This window comes from Phyllobates terribilis, unplaced genomic scaffold (genome assembly GCF_046119375.1).
Source record: "Phyllobates terribilis strain yellow unplaced genomic scaffold, ASM4611937v1 Scaffold_7__3_contigs__length_470593459, whole genome shotgun sequence".
Classification (NCBI taxonomy): Eukaryota; Metazoa; Chordata; class Amphibia; order Anura; family Dendrobatidae; genus Phyllobates; species Phyllobates terribilis.
Window position 1 is genome coordinate 25,458,792 of NW_027362767.1, and position 12,805 is coordinate 25,471,596.

Below are 12,805 nucleotides of genomic sequence, written 5' to 3' on the forward strand. Positions count from 1 at the left end.
CGAACCGAACCGAACCCGAACACTACGGGGGTGGCTCAACACTAGTTAGTATAGATGCACTAATAGACAAAGTCCCACACACTGCTAGAAGCCCAAATATTTTTTCAGAGCTAGATGCAGATAAAAATTATTTTTAATTTGCAGCCTGGTGGAGGTCAGTATAGATGGACTAATAGATCAAGTCCCACACACTGCTAGAAGCCCAAATATTTTTTCAGAGCTAGATGCAGAAAAATATTATATTGAATTTGCAACTTGATGGAGGTTAGTATAGATGGACTAATAGACCAAGTCCCACACACTGCTTGAAGCCCAAATATTTTTTCAGAGCTAGATGCAGAAAAAAATTATATTGAATTTGCAACCTGATGGAGGTCAGTATAGATGGACTAATAGAACAAGTCCCACACACTGCTAGAAGCCCAAATATTTTTTCAGAGCTAGATGCAGATAAAATTATTTTTCATTTGCAACATGGTGAAGGTTAGTATAGATGGACTAATAGACCGAGTCCCACACACTGCTTGAAGCCCAAATATTTTTTCAGAGCTAGATGCAGAAAAAAATTATATTGAATTTGCAACCTGATGGAGGTTAGAATAGATGGACTAATAGACCAAGTCCCACACACTGCTAGAAGCCCAAATATTTTTTCAGTGATAGATGCAGAAAAATATTATATTGAATTTGCAACCTGATGGAGGTCAGTATAGATGGACTAATAGAACAAGTCCCACACACTGCTAGAAGCCCAAATATTTTTTCAGAGCTAGATGCAGATAAAATTATTTTTCATTTGCAACATGGTGAAGGTTAGTATAGATGGACTAATAGACCGAGTCCCACACACTGCTTGAAGCCCAAATATTTTTTCAGAACTAGATGCAGAAAAAAATTATATTGAATTTGCAACCTGATGGAGGTTAGAATAGATGGACTAATAGACCAAGTCCCACACACTGCTAGAAGCCCAAATATTTTTTCAGTGATAGATGCAGAAAAATATTATATTGAATTTGCAACCTGATGGAGGTCAGTATAGATGGACTAATAGAACAAGTCCCACACACTGCTAGAAGCCCAAATTTTTTTTTCAGAGCTAGATGCAGATAAAAATTATTTTTAATTTGCAACCTGGTGGAGGTTATTATAGATGGACTATTAGCCGAAGTGCAACACACTGCTAGAAGCCCAAATGTGTTTTCAGAGCTAGATGCAGATAAAAATTATTTTTAATTAGCAACCTGGTGGAGGTTAGTATAGATGGACTAATAGACCAAGTCCCACACACTGCTAGAAGCCCAAATATTTTTTCAGAGCTAGATGCAGAAAAAAATTATATTGAATTTGCAACCTGATGGAGGTCAGTATAGATGGACTAATAGACCAAGTCCCACACACTGCTAGAAGCCCAAATATTTTTTCAGAGCTAGATGCAGAAAAAAATTATATTGAATTTGCAACCTGGTGGAGGTTAGAATAGATGGACTAATAGACCAAGTCCCACACACTGCTAGAAGCCCAAATATTTTTTCAGAGCTAGATGCAGAAAAAAATTATATTGAATTTGCAACCTGATGGAGGTCAGTATAGATGGACTAATAGACCAAGTCCCACACACTGCTAGAAGCCCAAATATTTTTTCAGAGCTAGATGCAGATAAAAATTATTTTTAATTTGCAACCTGGTGGAGGTTAGAATAGATGGACTAATAGACCAAGTCCCACACACTGCTAGAAGCCCAAATATTTTTTCAGAGCTAGATGCAGATAAAAATTACTTTTAATTTGCAACCTGGTGGAGGTTAGTATAGATGGACTAATAGACCAAGTCCCACACACTGCTAGATGCCCAAATATTTTTTCAGAGCTAGATGCACCAAAAAGTTATATTGAATTTGCAACCTGATGGAGTTCAGTATAGATGGACTAATAGACCAAGTCCCACACACTGCTAGAAGCCCAAATATTTTTTCAGAGCTAGATGCAGATAAAAATTATTTTTAATTTGCAACCTGGTGGAGGTTAGTATAGATGGACTAATAGACCAAGTCCCACACACTGCTAGAAGCCCAAATATTTTTTCAGAGCTAGATGCAGAAAAAAATTCTATTGAATTTGCAACCTGATGGAGGTTAGTAAAGATGGACTAATAGACCACGTCCCACACACTGCTAGAAGCCCAAATATTTTTTCAGAGGTAGATGTAGAAAAAAATTATATTGAATTTACAACCTGATGGAGGTCAGTATAGATGGACTAATAGAACAAGTCCCACACACTGCTAGAAGCCCAAATATTTTTTCAGAGCTAGATGCAGATAAAAATTATTTTTAATTTGCAACTTGGTGGAGGTTAATATAGATGGACTAATAGAACAAGTCCCACACACTGCTAGAAGCCCAAATATTTTTTCAAAGCTAGATGCAGAAAAAAATTATATTGAATTTGCAACCTGATGGAGTTCAGTATAGATGGACTAATAGACCAAGTCCCACACACTGCAAGAAGCCCAAATATTTTTTCAGAGCTAGATGCAGAAATAAATTATATTGAATTTGCAACCTGATGGAGGTCAGTATAGATGGACTAATAGAACAAGTCCCACACACTGCTAGAAGCCCAAATATTTTTTCAGAGTTAGATGCAGAAAAAAACTTATATTCAATTTGCAACCTGGTGGAGGTTAGTATAGATGGACTTATAGAATGATGCTATCCCCAAAATGTTTTACTTCACTAGGTGCAGTAAAAAAATTGGTATTCTATGCACAGGTGGTGTAGCTTGCAACACAGATAGGCTACTCCACTGACTAACACACTCTGCAATAGGCCAAAAAGGATTTGCTTTGCTAGATTTAGTCAAATGCTGTGAAAAAAACTTGCACAGCACTGGCACAGAACTGCCTGGCAAAAACTGGTAGGAACTGATGTAACTTTGTCCTGAAAAGGACTGCAATTACAATTAGTCTTTACTCCCAACCTATCTATTTAAGAGCACAGACCTGCCTGATAAAAGTCGTAGGAAATGCTGTAACCTAGTTCTTAAAAGGACTGCAATCACAACTCTTCCCTACTCCCAAGCTATCTTTAGATTTGTGCGAAAATTGGCTTGAAATTAACATGGTATAGCGCACACAGCAACAGCGGTGCCGTCTAACCCGCCGCTGCAGCAGTGAGAAAATGGTGGCGACGGGGAAAATGGCTGGGACTTATAGGGCAAGGACATGTGACATACACTGCCAATGACACATGCCCTTGTTTGTGTGAAAAAAAACACTTCGCTCAGTATGTGCGCTGCTGATAGGCTGACAGATTGCACCTCCCCACTGTAAATGCGGGAAAGAGAAAAAAAAATGGAGATCTTTATTATTCCTGCAGAGATCCATCCCCTGCCCCTCCACCCACCGCGCTGTACACTCAAACTGCATATTAACATTAATTTTCAGCATTACTGAGAAAAAATCCAGCTATGATTTTGGGGCACGAACAGTTATCGAACATAACCTCGAACAGCCGAATTTTTTTCAAATTGTTCGTGTTTGACGAACGGCTCGAACACCGCCCAAAACAGCTCGAATTTGAGATTGTCGAACAGTTCGAGTCGAACAACGCTCATCTCTATTAATGAGGCACGGCCAGTGCATTGTAAATGTTTTTTTGAGCAACAGGCTCCAGTAATAACAGTACAGTCTCCTTTGCAGCACAGCAGTGCACAGTCTATTATCAGGTAGCACAGTAAAGCACATTTTTAATGGATAAACCTCCACAGTTTTTTCCTTTACAAGGACTCAATTGTACACAGCATTCTTTATAGTGCATGGAGATGGAGGGGGGGCTTTGATGAGGAAGATGATTTATGTGACTCAATTCATTCCAGTCCTTATCTACTTGCCCAATTAAAGGCTTCCTGAACTAACAGTGCAGGGTATCTGACCTGTGTTGAGCTTCACCCTGGACTTGAATCCTGTTCTCTTTCCTGCACTTTTGTGAGATACAGTTCGCACACACCACTTCTCCCTTTGGCTGCAGTCAGAATAGTACACAAATTCTCCACAATACCCCTGGGGCTCTGCTACCCACTCCCTGTCTCCTGTGACTGTGTTAACCTCTCTTGTTGCTGGATGCTTTTGAAGTAACAGCACCATTTCTGCATGCCACATATATCAGTTGATATGGATTCCTTCATCATGAATGGCAGTGTAGGACTCCTCGTATACTGGTCATCTGTATTGCATTCCAAGGTATTGTAATCATATGTGTAACACGCACGCCTCCTAAGTTCAGATAGGGCCGAGACAGGATGCATGAATTCGTTTGAATACTGGGGGAACTGTTATTATGGGCAACCTTAGGCTGCAGCTTCTCTCAGCCACACGACACATTCAATTGCTGACCAGACACATTTGACAAAAGTCCTCATAAACGGTAGAACAGTATCCTTGGATTGACCACCCTGGATCACGGACCGGGTCACCGCCACAGTGACTACAACCCCCAGCGTCTACCGGCCCGGCTCAGGGTACCCCACGGCCCAGGGGGCGCGTCAACTTCATAGGTCCCTGATCTGAGACCACTCCTGCAGTGTGATTTGCCCCACCTCTGGATCTTGTTGGCCCAGGCTACACGTCAGAACGTATTGCACCAGGGCTTGTCGGTGCTGCCACAGTCGCTGCAACATGGTCAGAGTTGAATTTCACCGTGTCGGCACATCGCATTTCAGCCGGTGAACTGGCAGGCCCAACGACTTCTGTAGAGATGTAAGTAGTTGAGCTGCGGGATGCGAACAGTGGAAGTGAGCACACAGCGACCGTGCCCTCTGCAGAAGGCCATCTAGTCTGGGATAGTGGGCTAACAATTTATGGACAACCAGGTTCAACACGTGAGCCATACAAGGCACGTGTGTGACATTGCCCCGGCGAAGGGCCGCACCCAGGTTTGCAGCATTGTCGCACACGGCCTTCCCTGGTTGCAGGTCCAGTGGAGACAACCATTCATGAAACTGGGTCTCCAGAGCTGACCACAACTCCTCAACTGTGTGACTCACATTTCCCAGACATTTCAAAGTAAACACTGATGCCTTGAGCCCGGCTGCCAGCATAGTAAGGAGGTGTGCAGGATTCCTTCTGCGCAGTTAGAAAGCAGGTGGCATTACCAGACAGGCTTTGGGTGCAGGTGGAGGACCGAGAGGAGGTTGAGGAGGCAGAAGCAGTGGAGGAACTTCGAGATAAAGAGGATTGATGCACAACTCGTGGGGACGGTAAGACATGGACAGCAGCCCCTTGTCCTGCTGTCACCATAGTTACCCAGTGCCCAGTCAGCGACATGTAATGCCCCTGTCCATGCCTACTCGTCCAAGTGTCTGTGGTGAAATGCACCCTGTCACACACAGAGTTTCTCAAAGAAGCGGTGATGTTGTGTGCGACATGCTGGTGGAGCGCAGGCACACCTTTCTTTGAGAAGTAGTGCCGACTGGGCATCTGGTACTGGGGCACTGCGACGGACATAAGGTCTCGAACATCCACTGTGTCCTCCAGGCGGAAAGGCAGCATTTCTGTAGCCAAGAGCTTGCAGATGGTGAAATTCAACCTCTTAGCTTTCTCATGGCTAGGAGGAAATGGTCTTTTACTTTTCCACATCTGAGGGACCGAGGGCTGGCTGTTGTGCTTAGACGGGGTTGAGTAGGGTGTCCCCGGCAAACTGCCAGTCTGTGAGGAAGATGCAGGCGGACATGTTAGGTTGCCTTGATCCAAAGGTGGTGCTCTCAGAGAGCGCTCAACACCAGCAGGTGTTTCCACTTCCCAATGAACTGACGACCTGCCAATCACACTGGCTGTTGCAGGTAAAGAGGTGGCAGGTCTGCGTCCAAAAACATGTGTGACTGCTGTCCCCCCAGTCACAGAGGATGAAGAGGCCGCGGATGCACAAGATGGGGCAGACTGTGGTTGGCCCATCCTGCTAGGCCGCATTGTAGCACAGTGAGCTTCCCACTGCAACTTATGCTTCATATCCATGTGACGGTACATGCATGAAGTACTCAAACTATGGATTTTTTGGCCTCTACTCAGCTTTTGGTGACAAATGTTACAGATAACACGAGTTCGGTCATCCTTATCATTCTGAATAAATGCCCAGGCTATGCAAGGTTTAGAGCCCATATGACCTGAAGAGCCACTACGACTTGTGGTCAGAGGCAGAGTTGTGGTTGAGGATGCAGTTGTTGACGTGCTTCCAGTACTCCGTCTCTGTCCAGGAAGGCGCAACCTAACCTCGTCATCAATAGCATCTGTGACGCCCCGCTGTGCTTGGTATCACAGATCCTAGAAGAGTGTATTGATGGAATCCTCCACAAGAGGCACCCATAAACATTCACACGTCTCCACCTTCCACCTCAGACCAGCAGAGAGAGCCCGTTAGGGATATAAATAGGGAAGGTGGAGCTAGGCAGTTGAGTTCCTCTGAAGAGTTCCTGCAGTAGAGAAGCCTAAGAGAGGTCAGTCTGCAGTAGAGCTCAGTCTAGTCTAGAGAACTCAGTTAATAGTTCAGCAGTGGAGCACGAGGCTCCTGCTAGCTAGATTCAGTAAGGCATAACCGGAATCCCTGGAGAACTACAAGTCCCAGGATCGCTAAGGTGCTGATACGTAACAGAGCCAGGAGACGCTTAGGCCCCGCATAGTGGAAGCGTGAACTCCAAGAGAAGGCCCTACCACAAGGTCAGCCAGCGCAGGACAGAGACAAAGTTAGGCCTAGCTCCAGGCAGGTCAGAAACTTACTACGCAGAGGCAAGAAACAGGAGGCCCTTCACCCGCTCATTGGGGAGGATCCTGATATTCACCCTTCACCCTACAGTACTCCGGGATGTGCCTGAATTTCCTCCAGTAAAAGGTACTGAAGTGACTACCGTGTCCGTTCCCGTTCTTGCTCTGACCCAGCTGGGTCTCGCCTGTCCTGCATTCCCCCTGCATACGCTGCCCTGAGACCTAGCTCCACCTGTGGGGAGCTATACCATCGAGCTGCCTTATCACGGGTCTCAGTGGACTGCTGCAGCGCTGGTGCTTCTCACCAGATACCACAGGTGGCGTCACAAACTCTTATAAAATTAACAATTATCCACTCTTTTAAAGAGTGACCCCAGGGTATGGGCCAGGGAGCCGACCACCGCGACATCCCCAAGGCCAGGCAAAGGCCCGGGTACCGAGTCATCCCCATCACCTGGGCTAGTCACATCCTCCTCCACCTCCTCCGTTGACCTCATCGACTGGCTGACTGTGGGTTGACAGTAAGTGGGATCTCCAACCTCGTCATCATCACCCTGTGTGTTATCACACCCGTCGTCCTCAAAGCCAACCTCTTCCTGCCCTGACCAAAAAGTCAAGTTGTCGCTCCAATCAGGTATTTGAGTCTCATCATCGTCTTCATCATTGCCTCCACCAACAGGAGTGACAGTTTGGGAACGAGGGTTTACATTATGCTAAGAACCTTCTTCATCTGGTCCTGGATCCGACTTATAAAGATTCTGGGCATCAGTGCAGATCATTTCCTCATCTGGATTAACAGAAGCTCTGGAGCAGACCTCCATTTCCCAGGCTATAGTATGAGTAAACAGCTCTGCAGACTCAACCATCTGTGTTACCCCATACTCAGACGGGCAGCTGGAGACTTGGGAGCTGTGAGGAAGCAAGTGCGATTGGGGTGACACCTCTGAGGACTGGAGTATTTGTGATTTTGAAATTGAGGAGGAGGAGAGCCCACTTGAAGGAGCACTTGATATCCACTGAAGCACCTGCTGTTTTTGTGCCTCATCTGGAATTTGTAGCGATGGGCGTGTCCGTAAAAAAGGGATCGTATCACATTGTCCACGAAAAGAAGTCGACATCTTAGTTTGGCTGGAAGATGGTCTTTCTTCTGCAGATGTTACCCCCCCCACCGCGGGGGGGCTCGACCCACCAGCGGACATGATCCAGTATTGGGAGAGGGGGGCTGGCCGTCAGGGTCCACCGCGACTCTGGCACAAACCCGGCGACACGGAGGTGGCACGGGCAGGAACGAACTGGCCGTGTTGGCTTCTTACTTTTTGGATTTTAGAAGGGCATGACATGCCTATATCTGTGTCTCCCCCTCCTTTTACTCCTCCACCTCTTTTCTTTTCGCATGACTATATGTACTTGTCACTTTTCCATGTGTTAGTTATGTCTTCTGAGCTGTTTGTCAGCTTTTGGACACCTTTGAAGGGGTTTTCTATGTGTTTCTATGTGTTTTTGTTTGCCTGCCATTGGTTTTAACGGTGTTCGAAGGTGTTCGACGAACAGTTCGACGAACAGTTCGGCGAACACACGGGTGTTTGACGAACCGAACAGAACTCAAACACTACGGGGGTGGCTCAACACTACTGACCAGACACATTTGACAAGAGTCCTCATGAAAGGTAGAAGAGTAACAGTTAATGAGTCACGGCCATTGCAATGTAAATGTCTTTTTGAGCAACAGGCTCCAGTAATAACAGTGCAGTCTCCTTTGCAGCATAGCAGTACATGGTCTATTATCAGGTAGCACAGTAAAGCACATTTTTAATGGATACACAACTACAGGTTTTTCCTTCACAAGGACTCAATTGTACACAGCATTATTTATCAAGCATGGAGATGGAGGGGGCGGGGCTTTGATGAGGAAGATGAATTCTGTGACACAATCCTTTCCAGTTCTTCTCTTCCTGCCCAATTACAGGGTTCCTGAACTAACAGTGCAGGGTATCTGACCTATGTTGAGCTTCACCCTGGACTTGAATCCTGTTCTCTTTCCTGCACTTTTGTGAGAAACAGATCACACACACCACTTCTCCCTTTTACTGCAGTCAGAATAGTACACAATTTCCCCCACAATTCCCCTGGGGCTCTGCTAACCACTCCCTGTCTATTGTGACTGTATTAACCCCTCTAGTTGCTGGATGCTTTGGAAGCAACAGCACTACTTCTGCATGCCACATATGATTATCAGGTGATATGGATTCCTTCATCATAAATGGCAGTGTAGGACTCCTCGTATACTGGTCCTCTGTATTACACTCCCAGGTATTGTAATCATATGTGTTACACGCACGCCGCCTAAGATTAGATAGGGGCGAGACCGGTTACATGAATGCGTTGGAATCTTGGGAGAACCGTTTTTCCGGGAAACCATAGGCTGCAGCTTCTCTCAGTCACAGGACATATTCAATTGCTGACAAGACACATTTGACAAGAGTCCTCATAAATAGTAGATCAGTAACATTTAATACGGCACAGCAGGTGCAATGTAAAATTCTCTTTGAGCAACAGGCTCAAGTAATAACAGTACAGTCTCCTTTGCAGCACGGCAGTACCCAGTCTATTATCAGGTAGCGCAGTGCAGCACAGATTTAATGGATACACAACCACAGGTTTTTCCTTCACAAGGACTCAATTGTACATAGCATTCTTTATCCTGCATGGAGATGGAGGGGGTGCGATGATGAGGAAGATGATCTTTGTGATACAATTCCTTCCAGTCAATATCTTCCTGCCCAATGACAGACTTCCTGAAGTTACAGTGCAAGGTATCTGACCTGTGTTGAGCTTCACCCTGGACATGAATCCTGTTCTCTTTCCTACACTTCTGTGAGATACAGATTACACACACCACTTCTCCCTTTGGCTGCAGCCAGAATAGTACACAGGTTCCCCACAACCCCCCTGGGGCTTTGCTAACCACTCCCTGTCTCTTGTGACTGTGCTAACCCCTCTAGTTGCTGGATGCTTTTGAAGCACAGCACTACTTCTGCATGCCACATATGATTATCAGGTGATATGGATTCCTTCATCATAAATGGCAGTGTAGGCCTCCTTGTATACTGGTCCGCTCTATTGCACTCACAGATATTGTAATCATATGTGTTACACGCATGCTGCCTAAGTTGAGATAGGGGCGAGACCGGTTACATGAATTTGTTGGAATCCTGGGGGAATCGTTATTCCGGGCAACCATATGCTGCAGCTTCTCTCAGGCACAGGACATTTTCAATTGCTGACCAGACACATTTGACAAGAATCCTCATAAACGGTAGAACAGTAACATTTAATGAGGCACGGCCAGTGCAATGTAAATGTCTATTTGAGCAACAGGCTCCAGTAATAACAGTACAGTCTTCTTTGCAGCACAGCAATACATGGTCTATTATCCGGTAGCACAGTACAGCACAGTTTTAATGCATAAACAACCACAGGTTTTTCATTCAGAAGGACTCAATTGTACACAACATTCTTTTTCCTGCATGGAGATGGAGGGGGGAGGGTTTGATGAAGGAGATGATCTCTGTGACACAATTACTTCCAGACCTTATCTTCCTTTCCAATGATAGACTTCCTGAAATAACAGTGCAGGGTTTCTGACCTGTGTTGAGCTGCACCCTGAAATTGAATCCTGTTCTCTTTCCTGCACTTTTGTGAGATAGAGATCACAAAAACCACTTCTCCCTTTGGCTGCAGCCAGAATAGCACACAAGTTCCCCACAATCCCCCTTGGGCTCTACTAACCACTTCCTGTCTCTTGTGATTGTGTTAACCCCTCTAGTTGCTTGATGCTTTTGAAGCAACAGCACTACTTCTGAATGCCACATATGATTATCAGGTGATATGGATTCATTCATCATAAATGGCAGTGTAGGCCTCTTTGAATACTGGTCCTCTTTATTGCGCTCACAGATATTGTAATCACATGTGTTACACGCAGGCCGCCTAAGCTCAGATAGGGGCGAGACTGGTGACATGAATTTGTTGGAATCCTGGGGGATCGCTATTCCAGGCAACCATAGGCTGCAGCACCTCTCAGGCACAGGACAGATTCAATTGCTGACAAGACACATTTGACAAGAGTCCTCATAAACGGTAGAACAGTAACATTTAATGAGGCACAGCCATTGCAATGTAAATATCTATTTGAGCAACAGGCTCCAGTAATAACAATACAGTCTCCTTTGCAGCACAGCAATACAAAGTCTATTATCCGGTAGAACAGTACAGCACAGTGTTAATGCATAAACAACCACAGGTTTTTCCTTCAGAAGGACTCAATTGTACACATCATTCTTTATCCTGCATGGAGATGGAGGGGGGGAAGGGTTTGATGAGGTAGATGATCTCTGTGACACAATACCTTTCAGTCCTTATCTTCCTGCCCAATGACAGACTTCCTGAGCTAACAGTGCAGGATATCTGACCTGTGTTGAGCTTCAGCCTGGACTTGAATCCTGTTCTCTTTCCTGCACTTTTGTGAGATACAGATCAGATACACCACTTCTCCCTTTGGCTGCAGCCAGAATAATACACAGGTTCCCCACAATGACCCTGGGGCTCTCTAACCACTCCCTGTTTCTTGTGACTCTGTTAACCTCTATAGTTGCAGGATGCTTTTGAAGCAACAGCACTACTTCAGCATGCCACATATGATTATCAGGGGATATGGATTCCTTCATCATAAATGTCAGTGTAGGACTCCTCGTTTTCTAGTCCTCTGTTTTGCACTCACAGATATTGTAATCATATGTGTTACAAGCACACAAAAGAAGTTCAGATATGGGGGAGACGGTTACATGATTGCATTGGAATTCGGGGGAAACCATTATTCTAGGTGACCATAGGCTGCAGCTTCTCTCAGGCACAGGACAAATTCAATTGCTGACAACACACATTTGACAAGAGTCCTCATAAACGTTAGAACAGTAACATTTAATGAGGCATGGCCAGTGCAATGTAAAGGTCTCTTTGAACAACAGGCTCCAGTAGTAACAGTACAGTCTCGTTTGCAGCACAGCAGTACACAGCCTGTTATCCGTTAGTACAGAGGAGCACACTTTTAATGGATTCACAAACACAGGTTTTTCCATCACAAGGACTCAATAGTACACAGCATTCCTTATCCTGCAAGGAGATGGAGGGGGGGAAGGATTTGATGAGGAACATGATCTCTGTGACAAAATTCATTCCAGTCCTTATCTTCCTGCCCAATTATAGACTTCCTGAACTAACAGTGCAGGATATCTGACCTGTGTTGAGCTTCACCCTGGACTTGAATCCTGTTCTCTTTCCTGCACTTTTGTGAGATACAGATCAGATACACCACTTTTCCCTTTGGCTGCAGCCAGAATAGTACGCAAGTTCCCCACAATCCCCCTGGGGCTCTGCTTACTACTCCCTGTCTCTTGAGACTGTGTAAACCCCTCTTTTTGCTGGATGCTTTTGAAGCAACAGCACTACTTCTGCATGTCACATATGATTATCTGGTGATATGGATACCTTCATCATTAATGGCAGTGTAGAGCTCCTCTTATACTGGTCCTCTGTATTGCACTGACAGATTTTGTAATCATATGTGTTACATGCACACCGCCTAAGTTCAGATAGGGGCGAGACCAGTTACATGAATTCATTGGAATTCTGGGGGAACCATTATTCTGGGTGACCATAGACTTAAGCTTCTCTCAGGCACAGGACAGATTCAATTGCTGACTACACACATTTGACAAGAGTCCTCATAAACGGTGGAACAGTAACATTTAATGAGGCATGGCCAGTGCAATGTAAAGGTCTCATTGAGCATCAAGCTCCAGTAATAATAGTACAGTCTCCTTTGCAGGACAGCAGTACCCAGTCTATTATCCATTAGCACAGCTTTGCAAACTTTTATTGGATTCATAATCATTGGTTTTTCCTTCACAAGGACTCAATTGTACACAGCATTCTGTATCCTGCATGGAGATGGAGGGGGAAGGATTTGATGAGGAAGATGATCTCTGTG